At 42.8% G+C, this 12782-nt stretch overlaps 1 long non-coding RNA gene across 23 annotated transcripts in view; it reads right to left on the bottom strand.

The window, feature by feature from the left end:
• Positions 1-12782, bottom strand: part of LOC149121928 (uncharacterized) — a 352265-nt gene that overhangs the window by 242427 nt on the left and 97056 nt on the right. For 13 of the 23 annotated variants that reach the window (XR_016221592.1, XR_016221597.1, XR_016221584.1 and 10 more), the window contains one exon: positions 3332-3356. The exons of 3 other annotated variants lie outside the window; for them this stretch is intronic. This is a non-coding gene — a long non-coding RNA (uncharacterized LOC149121928). Of the gene's footprint in view, positions 1-3331; positions 3357-3878; positions 3966-12782 lie in introns of all 23 variants that reach the window. 7 more of the 23 variants (XR_016221589.1, XR_016221588.1, XR_016221590.1 and 4 more) reach the window with 1 other exon arrangement.

Genomic DNA, 12782 nt, shown 5'->3' with positions numbered 1-12782 from the left:
TTTTATAGAGAGTTAGCAGAAAGAGGGAAAGTTGACAGAGAAAAGAGAATTTATCATTCTACAGGAAAATAAGAAAGGTGACAGGTTTTATTTTATTTTGAAAAGAAAAAGAGAGTGAGAACATTTAAAAATATCATTGCTTCAGGGGCCAGCGCTGTGGCTCACTTGGCTAATCCTCTGCCTGCGGTGCTGGCATCCATATGGGCACCGGGTTGTAGTCCCGGCTGCTCCTCTTCCAGTCCAGCTCTCTGCTGTGGCCCGGGGATGGTAGTGGAGGATGGCCCAGTTGATTGGGTGCCTGCACCCACGTGGGAGACCAATAGGAAGCACCTGGCTCCTGGCTTCAGATTGGCACAGCGCTGGCCATAGTGGCCATTTGGGGGGTGAACCAACAGAAGGAAGACCTTTCTCTGCCTGTCTCTCTCACTGTCTATAACTCTACCTGTCAAATAAGTAAAAAAAAAAAAATTCATTGCTTCTCCAACCCAAGTGGATGGGATTTGAGGGGTGGGGCCCTAGTAGCATCCCACATTGCAGGAGAATCAGAGTGTAGATGCTCCTTTACAAAGGCTCTTCTCCCTCCAATGGAAAGGGAGTGGAGTTCACTGACGCATGCCCAGGTCATTCGTTGCTGACTCACAAGTGGGTCATTTTATTCCCCATCTCTCAAGCTGGAATCAGCAAAAGAGGGGAGAAAATCCAGCAGCTACACCAAATTCCTCTGCACAGGAAAAGGAGTCATCAGCCTAAGAATCACTTGTATGTACTGTTAAACATGGAGACTCCATTGGCAAATCCATGGACACTGTATCTCAATGGGTTCTGAGAGGAACTCATAATCTGCATTTAAAACACTTTGACCCCAGAAAAACTGGCCAAGTCCATCACAGTATGCCTGTATTACACTATGTGTTAGAAACACTACACCAACTCAGGCATTCAAGTGAATGGGGCAGTCAATGAAGTAGTAACCACTGATAAACAGACTTATTTAATTATTTGTTGTAACCAATACTATCCCTAGCTATTAATGGGTTGAGATTCTAGTCACACACTAGTTCCAAAAGTAATATTACAGTCTTGGAGTAAATGTTCTTTTGATTTGATCCAAAGAAATATCTAAGGAAGATATTGATGGAGCCAGGTACTTAATAACTTTTAATTGCTTCTCAATGATCTGAAGTCCATTTCATTAAGTGATTCTGAAAATTGTTTTTCTCAAAAGATGGTATAAGAGGCCTTACCATCCTGGATCTTATCGCTGGTTTCTTAAATAAACATCCACTAGGAATAAAAGACATTTTGCCTCTCCCCACCTTTGTCAGCCATGAGTAGACAAACCTTATTCTTCCTTTTTCATTCTGAAGCATTCAGTCTCAAGAGAATAGGAAAGCATGGATTCAAATAAGGAGCCACAAGCTTGAATAGCTGCACATCCTTCTCTCTGTAGGGTCTTCAATGAGAATCTTTTCTTGACCAGTTAGCACTTGCAATGTCATGGTCTGACTGCTTTGACTAATTGTGGTACCATGTTTTGTATGACCAGGTAAGGACAGATATTCGTCTAATTTTAAGAGCAGTTTTCCATATTCAGAGGAAATTAGTTGTCCCCAAATGAAAGGCCTTGACATCATTAGCCAGTTCAGGCGCCACCTGTTACTATAATAAATAGGAAGATTTTAGAGTTGTTCTTCAATTTTAACATTTATGATAAGATGTTGTTTGAAGAAAAGATGCAACCTGTGTCAGAAGAGCTCAGCCAACTGGAATCTCTGCCACGACAGTTTCTGAGTTAGTCTGTCATCAGATTTGCCTGCTCATCCTAGGTTGCCATGTAACATAATCACAACCCCTGTGCTCAGCCTGACTCCTGTTGAAGCTCCCCGCTAGGGAAGTCTCGTCAGGACTTTGATGAAGATATTTAACCCTATAACCCAGGGAGAAAATCAATCAGGACAAGGACCAAAACGTACTGCTTAAGATGGGCGTCCCCTTGGTGCCCTGAGCATAGATCTTGTGTAGCAATTTTAGTTCAAATAATTACTGATGGTAGCAATAATGGTATCATAATAACTACAGTTTGAAGTACATACTATGTGCCAAGCACAGAGTTAATTCTTATGGCTTATTTAATTCTCATAACAGCTTTCTGTGGTTGGCATTATTATCCTACCATCACCCTTTCTTAGGTGAAGAAACTGAGGTTGGTTCACAGTGGTAAAGTAATTCATTGGAGATTGTATGGCAAAGGTGCTACAAAACAGGTTTGTCTGAATTTGGTTCCCATGTTCTTAACTAGTATACTTTACATTATTATATTGATGTATGATTTTGAGCTTAGTGGAATATAGAGAATTTGTGCCACAATATAATGGACTTTGTTGAATAACTTTCCCAACACAGGCACAGAAGTATCAAGAGTTCACAGGTCCAAAACCTTCCTCACACTCACATAATGGACATGGACCTAAGATGCTTTGGAGTTAACATTGAAAGGTACGGTTGGTATTATCATGTCTACTCTACGGTCAAAAATATTGAAGTCAAAAGTAATTAGCAGAACTACATTCAGGACCTGTTATCTTTTGTTCTGAGTAGTTTTGTAGATACAGAGAATGCATCTTGAAAGTAATATGAAGTGTCTTCAAACAGTTCATGAAAAAGCATATAATAAAAAAGCTACATGTAGATTTCAAAGAAAACTATACCAAAAGAAACTTGTCCTTTTAAATTATTTTTTAAAATTTTTTGTTTATTTTATAAGCAGAGATAGAAGAAGTGGGGCAGTGGGGGCAGAGAGAGGGAGATCTCCCATCTTCTGGTTTGCTCTCCAAATGCCCACAACGGTAATGGGTCAGGTATTAACCCAGGACCTGGGGAATCAATCCTGCTCTCCTATCTGGGTGTCAGGAAACCAATCACTTGTGCCATCACCACTGCCTCTCAGGATCTGCATTCGCAGGAAAAAGCAACCAGGAGTGGAGCCATATACTGAACCCAGGCACTTGCTGCTAGGCCAAATGCCTACTCCAAAGTTGTCTTTAATTCCTTTTCTTCCACAAAGCTTTTCAAGTCCCCTCACATACTGGAGAAAGCTGAGAACATTGATCTCTTTCTGGAAGAGCCATTTCCTTTCCACACTTAAATCACGTAAACGTCAGGAAAGATGTATTAACAATTTTAGGAGTGTACACATCTGTGGGAGGTAGGGGATGCGGATGATTCTTACACCCCTCCCCAGACCTAGGTCATGTGACATGGACCTGTGACTAGAAACGTTCAGGCATTGAGAATGTAGTCCCGTCATCTTTGTTTTCCCCACGTCACTTACCGTTGGCAGCGTGGAACACAGTGACCTAAATTGAATGGAGACAGAAAGGGAGAAAGGGGGGGAGGGTTTGCATTTGATTTCATCAATCAAAATTATAAGAATCTGTTCTTGAGAGTTTTTTTTTCTGTTATGAAACCTTAATGGGGCTGGCTTTGTAATTGACAAATGCAAGACACCACATTCCTCACTGTTGAGTGCTACTTTGGCTGGGAATGGTAGGGGCAGAGGGGAATAAAAGAATCCAGAGATGTCGGCCAAGTCAATTATGTTTTTTATTCTTATCAAATTTCTTCAAGCAAATTGATTGCCAAAAAAGACCAGTGGACTACATAATTGCATTTGCCTCTCCTAACAGCCAATTGCTTCTGAATTTATGTGTCATGCATGCAATGTTGCACATCATTGTCAGTGCAAATTTAGGGGTCTAGAGTTCAACAGAAAGACATTAAACCTTTTTCTTAGAAGCCAGTCTGTAGCTAAGCAAAAAAAATAATAACAAAATTACAGCTAGTCTTTTTATAACTGGTAAGTGAAGTACAATAGATACCTAGGCAGAGAACAGTATCTGGGAATTGCCTTGGTGCTCCCAACAAGGCTTGAATTTGTAACTCAAGAAGCAGACACTCTGGGGAGCCTGGGTGGGGAGATAAATTGCAGGTGTACATCACAACTGGAAAAGCAGTAGCATACTCCACAAAGAAACTACCATGTTCTTTATTAACAAATATAATGTAATACAGAAATGTATAGGCTCATATATTCCAACATAAGAGCTTTGAATTCTATCTTGACCACTAAATAGTTGTGCTGGCTTTAGTAAAGTTATTTAATTATCTTAAACTTTATTTCATCATTTGTAAAATGGGGATAGAGCCTTATGAGAATTAAATAGATTAATGGAAAATCAGAGCTTATCATAATGTCTGACATGAATAAATCCTTAGTAAATGTTAGCTATTATGAATAGTCAAAAATAGGAGTAAAAAGGTCAAGACTGGAAATTATCAGCTCACACTCATGGATGCTTAGAAAATTAACTTAAGTAACTTAAGTGACCTCATGGCAAAGAAGAGCCTCTGAGATTTGACTGCAGTTCAAAAGGTGCTAATGTAGGGAGGAGTGATATCCAAAGAATCTTCAACCAAACAGAAAGATGAGGGAGAGGTCTGAAGTCAAGAGTGTGAACCGGCATTTGACACGTGATCCCATTCAACACAGGCCAGGGTCAGCTAATACGACCGTGAGTGAACTGACCAGGGATGTGCTATCAATGGAGTGAGTGCTACTTGGATTGCACAAGGGAATAAAATTAATGAGACTCCTTGCATTTGGGAATTTCAGCCAGGAAACACAAAGAGAAGTTCCTGAAAGTACATTACTGACTCGTGTGCACCATATTCTTATGAAGGTCAAAGTCCCTAAAAAAGTAGATCATGGAAAACAGAAAGATGTAGAGTAGCAGAAAGACTCAAGAAGCCATGGGAAAGAAGGCAGCAGAACCATCACACCACAGAACATTCTGGGGACTGAATTATTGCTGTTCTAACGCCAGGTGTTCAGCTTTCTCTTGAAGCCTTGCTTTTACCTTACCTAACTCTTCCTTCCAATGGTTGTATTTGAGCTTGGTTTTATTTTTTCCCCCTGAGGTAAACATACTCCCAAAGAGAACAGCTGTTCTATGTTAATTCTATAAACAAGGCCATAAAGAGCAGTTGAATACCAGATCTCTTTTACTAAGAGATTTCTGTACACTGGCTGATGCTTTGCAAATGACCCAAAAATTAAATGCGACTCAAAAACTGGCTGGAATAATCATAGGGAAACCAACGTGAATCCCGAACAATTAGCACTTTTCCTCAAGAAAACACTTTCTGTTGCAGCACAGAGTTCCCACAGCTCAAAGGGAATAAATGCAAGTCTAAAATTACAAGCATGGTGGTTTGAAACTGGACCATGTGGCCTTGGACTGATGACTGTTATGTTCTACTAAGAGATCTTAATTTTAAGTTATTGTTTGTTTTGCTATTATATTCTCATGGATTTGTATGTTATTCATGAATAATAATCCATTTTGTCAATATTTATTGTCTTACTCTAATTGCCCTGTGGGCTCTTCTAGCTGGATTCCATGCCCCGTAGGCATATTTCCCATCAGTCCTTCAACACTGCTTTATGGCAAAGTAGCACAGTTCAGGCTCATCTTGTGCTTTTTTTGTCCCACTCTCAGAATAATTATTTCCCCCCAAGATCTGACTTCTGTAAGTAGAAAATCATACTTAGAAACAAAGATCTGGGGCAGGAATCACAATTCAGTGATTGATCCACTGCTTAGTACTCCCACATCCCATATTGGAATTCCTGGTTTAAATCCTGACTATTCTATGCTCCTCTTAAAAAAAATATTTATTGGCTGGTGCTGCAGCTCACTAGGCTAATCCTCCGCCTGTGGCACCAGCACCCCGGGGTTCTAGTCCCAGTTGGGGCACCGGAGTCTGTCCCAGTTGCTCCTCTTCCAGTCCAGCTCTCTGCTGTGGCCCAGGAGGGCAAGGGAGGATGGCCCAAGTGCTTGGGTCCTGCACCTGCATGGGAGATCAGGAGGAAGCACCTGGCTCCTGGCTTCGGATCGGCACAGCACACTGGCTGCAGCACACCAGCTGTGGCAGCCATTTGGGGGGTGAATCAACAGAAGGAAGACCTTTATCTCTGTCTCTCTCTAACTCTGCCTGTCAAAAAATATTATTTATTTATTGGAGAGGTAGAGTTGCAGACAGTGAGAGGAAGAAACAAAGAAAGGTCTTCCATTGGTTTGTTTACTCCCCAGATGGCCGCAAAGGCTGGAGCTGAGCTGATCCAAAGCCAGGAGCCAGGAGCTTCTTCCAGGTCTCCCATGTGGGTGCAGGGGCCCAAAGACTACTCTCCCAGGCCATAGCAGAGAGCTGAATCAGAAGAGCAGCAGCCAGGTCATGAATCAGCACCCATATGGGATTCCAGCTTAGCCCACTGTGCCAGAGCACCAGCACCTACTCTATACTTCTAATCCAGCTTCCTGATAACATGCCTGGGAGGCAGTAGGTGAGAGACTAAGTACTTGGGTTCCTGCCACCTTATACAGAAGACCTGGATGGAGTTCCCGGATCCTGATTTTGGCCTGGACTAACACTGACTATTCTTTCTTTCTCTCTCTCTCTCTCTCTCTCTCTCTCTCTCTCTTTCTCTCTCTCTCTCTTTCTGTGTTTCAAAAAAATCTTAAATAACCAGAATGAATACCATATTATTAGAATTCTATGAACTACATTGAATCTGTAATCTTTATATTAGTCTCACACTAACATGAAAAAATAAAGTTAAAAAATAAAAACAATCTGGGTGCTAAATATATCCAATGCTGGGCATCATTTTATTTATTCATTTATATATATATATATATATATATATATATGTTTATATCAATTCTCCAATTCCAATTCAATATCTTTGCATATATTTCAATCTTCCCCCTTTCAATACCCCCTTCACCACACACCCCCAAAACCAGAACCTGTGATTTTCCCTCTCTGAGCCGACTGTCCCCTTTTTAAAATGCTATCTTCCTGGCCGGCGCAGCGGCTCACTAGGCTAATCCTCTGCCTTGCGGCACCGGCACACCGGGTTCTAGTCCTAGTCGGGGCACCGCATTCTGTCCCGGTTGCCCCTCTTCCAGGCCAGCTCTCTGCTGTGGCCAGGGAGTACAGTGGAGGATGGCCCAAGTGCTTGGGCCCTGCACCCCATGGGAGACCAGGATAAGTACCTGGCTCCTGCCATCGAATCAGTGTGGTGCGCCAGCTGCAGCGCGCCAGCTGCGGCAGCCATTGGAGGGTGAACCAACAGCCAAGGAAGACCTTTCTCTCTGTCTCTCTCTCTCACTGTCCACTCTGCCTGTCAAAAAAATTTTTTTTTTAAATGCTATCTTCCTGAATCATTCTCTATGCAGGTTAAATTTAATGATGGTTACAAACTCCCTGGGACAGGCCTGCCATGAGCTCCCTTGGTTCCTCATGTAACTCAGGCAAGACAGGTTACTTTTCAGTAGACACTTGGTAAGAGCAGTGTGAGCTACCTCTTTAGTCCACTCTGCAACCTGACTAATAGTAACCCATGAGACCTTGCATCATAGGCAGTGCTAAGTGGTAACTGTCATAATGGAGATGTGCATATATTTTTAAAGATTTGCTTATTTATTTGAAAGCCAGAGTTACACCACAGAGAGAAGAATAGGGAGAGAGCGAGTGAGAGAGAGGTCTTCCATCCGCGGGTTCTCTCCCCAGTTGGCCTCAACGGCCGGAGCTGCGCCAACCCAAAGCCAGGAGCCAGGAGCTTCCTCCAGGTCTCCCACACAGGTGCAAGGGCCCAAGCACTTGGACCATCTCCCACTGCTTTCCCAGGCCATGGCACAGAGCTAGATCAGAAGTGAAGCAGCCAGGACTTAAACTGGAGCCCATATGGGATGCCAACACTGCAGGCGGCAGTTTTACCCATTAAACCACAGTGTTGGCCCCAAGATGCACATATATTTTTATTACAGAATGTTCATAAATAGGAAAATTGGTAGAGCCAAACAAAAGTGCCCCAAAAGGAAACTCAAGAAACTCAGAATGCTATCAACAGCCCCAAGTACATCTCCTTGGTCTTATGGAAAACGGTTTGCACTCACCTAGTATGGATCATTTTTTAATTTGATGCTCAACTATTTCTTACCCTAAACACTAAATCAGAAGCAGATTGAAGTGAAAATAAAATCCATTCCTGCCATCCAAAGGCTAGCTATCAGCCAAAAAGGAGTCATTATATAATGCAGAGTATATAACTCAAGATGACAATACAGGGGGAAAGTTTACCTAATATCAGTTATGTGGAACATAAAGCTTGCTGACAGATGTGTGTGTTATAAACATGTGAAGTCCCCACTGCCCAAATGTTCCACTTGCTTCCTTTGAAGACTAAAATCATTGGTTCATCCTCAGGGCCCTCGGATGATCTTTCCACAGGACTGGATGGACTTTAAACCTAGACAGGTGGTCTGTCAGTTACCACATCACTTAGGATGCTTGCATCCCATATCAGAGTACCTGCCTTTGAGTCCCAGCTCTGCTGCTAATTTCAGTTTCCTGCCAACATGCACCCTGGGAGGCAATATATCATGGCTCAAGTAATTAGATCCCCACCACCCTTATGGGAAACCCAGATTAAGTTCCAGGCCCATAGCTTCAGCCTGACCCAGCTGTAGTTTGGCCAGCATGTAGGGATTGATCCAGTGGACAGGTGGACTGAAGACCTCTCTCTCTCTCCGTCCCCCTCTCCCTCTCCCTCAATAAGTTTTCAGATATTTAAAAAATCTGTTAACAAACATAACAGATCTACTTAAATGATACACATAGTAGATCTGGATTGTCAAGCATTGACACAGGCCTTCACAGAGGCATTTTTCCAAGGAGGACAGCAAGGCTACCATAGTCACATCTGTGTGGGGGATATGGTGGAGAGGTTGTAGAAAGTCCCCTCTCATCTTGAGAGAGGTCACACTATGTACACAAGACCCTGGGCCACGCTAAGCCTTTTTAATCTTTCATTGGGGGTATAAAAGAAGACTCACAATCAGTAACAGAAGATGGCCCAAGTTCTTGGGCCCCTGTACCCACGTAGGAGATACAGAAGAAGCTCCTGGCTCCTGGCTTCAGATTAGCTCAGCTCTGGCTATTGTGGCCATTTTGGGAGTGAACTAACAGAAGGAAAATCTTTTTCTCTGTCTCTACCTCTCTCTGTAACTCTTTCAAATAAATAAAATAAATCATTAAAAAAAGAATATCACACGAGAGAAAGGAGGCAATGCTTTTGTTCCCAGAGTTGGCAGCTCCTGCCTGCATAAACTTTAATGAGTTTTGAAAATTTGGGAGTTCATGAAAATTTCCTTCTTCTTTGTGTAGGAATCCATCCCTTTTTCCTATGGAGTATAGAAAAAAGAAATAGGTTGATCCCATTCAAAGGAGAGGTGAGACAGGATTTCCTGTCACTAAAGAAAATCTGCTCCTTCATCCATAGCCAGGGTTCAGTAAACCCTCCTTTCTCTCTACCTACATCGAGCAGCCACGCAAACTCTCATACAAAGTTGGAAGTAAATAATCACCCTGGACATGGGAGAGGAACCCCCACTAACTCTGTAAGAAACAATTCTGCATGTAGGTGCCTCTGGTTGGCCACCATGGAGAAGTTGCTCCTGACCACATTGTGGCCCCCAGCATGGTCCAGCACTTAGTCTAAGTGTAGTGTTCAGCATAATGTAAACCCACGATCAGCTGTGTCACAGCCCAGGCATGTACGAGTGGAGATAGACAGCTGTTTGGAACTGGTTGGTACTGCCATGTAAGTCATTTGATGTCCCAAGTCTCAGCTCCATCCTCTCTACAACAGGAATAACAGAATCTATTTCATAGCACTGCTGTGAGAAACAAACGTGATCACGACTTCGAGATACTTAGCTAAGTGCTTCACATTCTAATGCAGTTGTGCCTTGGTATCAACAGGGGATTTTTTCCAGGATACCTGTCAGATACCAAAATTCATAAATGCCCAAGTCCCTTATATGAAACGGCATAGTATTTGCAAATAATCTACACACATCTTCCTATGTATACTAAATCATTTCTAGATTACTTATAATAACAGACTTAATAGAATATAAATGCTATATAAATAGCTGTTATACTGTATTGTTTAGGAGAGTATGACAATAAAATGAGGCTATACATTCTCAGTACAAACACCACTATCCTGGCCTACCTACATAGTACACATCAGCAAAAATGTAAATTTCACAGTAGCACATCTCTTGGATATGGAAGGCCACCTGTACTCATACCCAACAACTGTCAACTGTCTTTTTGTTATCATTATTATCATCATAACTGGCTTATTAGGCAAGAAACAGATTGTTAAAAATGGCAAATGTAGGCCGGCGCCATGGCTAAATAGGCTAATCCTCCAACTGCAGCACCAGCACACCAGGTTCTAGTCCCGGTCAGGGCGCCAGATTCTGTCCCGGTTGCCCCTCTTCCAGGCCAGCTCTCTGCTGTGGCCAGGGAGTGCAGTGGAGGATGGCCCAGGTGCTTGGGCCCTGCACCCCATGGGAGACCAGGAGAAGCACCTAACTCCTGGCTTTGGATCAGCGCGGTGCGCCGGCCGCAGCGCGCCGGCCGCGGTAGCCATTGGAAGGTGAACCAACGGTAAAGGAAGACCTTTCTCTCTGTCTCTTTCACTGTCCACTCTGCCTGTCAAAAAATAGAAAATAAAAATAAAATAAAAATTAAAAAACAGTCAAAAAATAAAAATGGCAAGTGTGGGAAACAGCATCTACAGCAAACCAATGACTTCCTTGCATTATGCCAAGTAAATTCTGCTCTCACAGTCAATTAAAGATCAAATACCTTCAAAAAACAGTCCAATCCCAATTTAATGCACTAAAATACTATGAAGATACAGCAAAAGAATTTAAAAGTTGTCACTGGAAATAATGGTCAACACCATCCTAACTCACCAACCCCAATAGGGAAGAGCCCATATTAGAAAACCCCTTCCTAAGCCAGAAACACATCCCTGATCTCTCCTCCAAGAGAATACAATAGAATCTAGGATTCCAGAATGCAAAACAACCTTAAAGAAGCCTTTGGGGGTTAGCAGATTTGGGTCAGGTTCCTCAGCAGGGAGGCAAGTGTTCTGTGAACCTCACAGCACAGGTCACTGCAGACTTCCTATGGAAAGTATTTGTCTTTAGCCCTGCAATATTTTTTTAATGTTGCAAATAGACACGAGCAGGACAAATGGCAGAGCACAAAATGACCGTTAGTATCACAATATGTGTGTGAATAAGCCATCAGGATAGACTCTGCAAATAAAGGGCCATTTCAATGGTAATATTCCCACCTCTTACTCTAATAATAATGTGTCATCTGGCCGAAACAGTTCCTTAAGTACTTTATGTTCTCTGCTGGAATCAAATCATTAATCCCATTTATACAGTTAATGGGGAAGCCCTGAGTCCAAATTAAGGCCCTGAAGAAAAGTACTGAAATTAATGACAAAGGGGAATCATTTTCTCTGCACAGTTACAATGTGGCTTTGCTAAATAGCACTTTTTGACCCTGAACTTTATTTTGAATACTGAATAATCTGCTAGGAAAGAAATGCTTAATAAGCCTACATCACTGGTTTTTGGATTGTTCAAACCACTCATTGCTAGGACCATGCACTGACCCTGCTTCCCTCAAGTATCCATATTCTTATCAGCCCAGAAAGGCTGAGCTAGCTTTGCAGTGCCCATGAATCATGACAGTGACCTGCCCCAAACTCAAGGTGATGCATTTTTCGTCTACGACCTCACCCCACCACCACGTGAGATCCAGTAGCACAATGTGTTCATGTTTAAGTGAGCTCCAGGTCACACAGACACCTCCATCCTGCCAACAACTGGATGTTCTGGGTCAGTTACCATCATTCAGGCCAGTTTCCTATGTCTTTAAAGTGCCTGAAAGAGTGAGAACTTCATTATGCATTACTATAAATAAGTAAGTTACAGGAAGGAAGAAGAGTGAGGGTGATTGGCAAGAGAAAGGAGGTCCTTTTGCTCCAAAGGCCAGTGCCTGGCCAGGCTGCAAAAACCCTGCTCAGAGCCCAGGGTCTCTCCCACCAGACTCTGTCCGTGTTCTCTGTCACTGAGAGGAGAGGTTCACAAACATTTGTGAACCTGAAAGGAGCAGCAGCCTCCTTCTGAGACCTAGACCTGAGCATCCCTTTAAACATCAGTGACAGAGTTATCTTTCTTAAAATTTTTATTCATTTATCTGTGAAGGGAGGGGGAGAGAGAGAGAGAGAGAGAGAGAGAGAGAGAGAGAGAGAGAGAGAAAGAGATTGAGAGATATCCGATTCACTACTTCACTTCCAAAATGTCTACAATAGCCAGAGCTGGGCCAGGGCCAAAGGTGGGGGCCAGGAACTCAATCCAAGTCTCTCACATTGGTAGCAGAAGCACAATTACTTCCTCCCACTGTCTGCACTAACGAGATACTATAATCAGAAGCTAGAGCCGGGAACGAAACCCAGACACACTGATGAGGGACATGGCATCTTAACTTCTAGGCCAAACACCCACCCCAGTATCAGCTTTTTCCTGGGAGTGGTGGGAATGCGCTGTGAGCATATTCAAAGACCACAAAAAGCTGGAAATGCTGAGTCTATCTTTTTGCTATGCTTCTAACTGACAGCATCTTAGCCTTTGTTCTTGCTCTAATAAGAGTGGGAGGTTGCAGCAAAGGTGTCTTACCCAGCTTCAATGACTGTTGTTAGCCACTCCACTCATACATGTCCCCTGGGGCATTAGAAGGGGTACAGAGGAACCATTGAGCTCCAGTGTGGGGCATGGGAT

Source organism: Oryctolagus cuniculus, chromosome 15, assembly GCF_051225735.1.
Source record: "Oryctolagus cuniculus isolate XC-2025 breed Fujian yellow rabbit chromosome 15, ASM5122573v1, whole genome shotgun sequence".
In the NCBI taxonomy this organism is placed as follows: domain Eukaryota; kingdom Metazoa; phylum Chordata; class Mammalia; order Lagomorpha; family Leporidae; genus Oryctolagus; species Oryctolagus cuniculus.
This window is presented reverse-complemented; position numbering and strand designations above follow the sequence as displayed.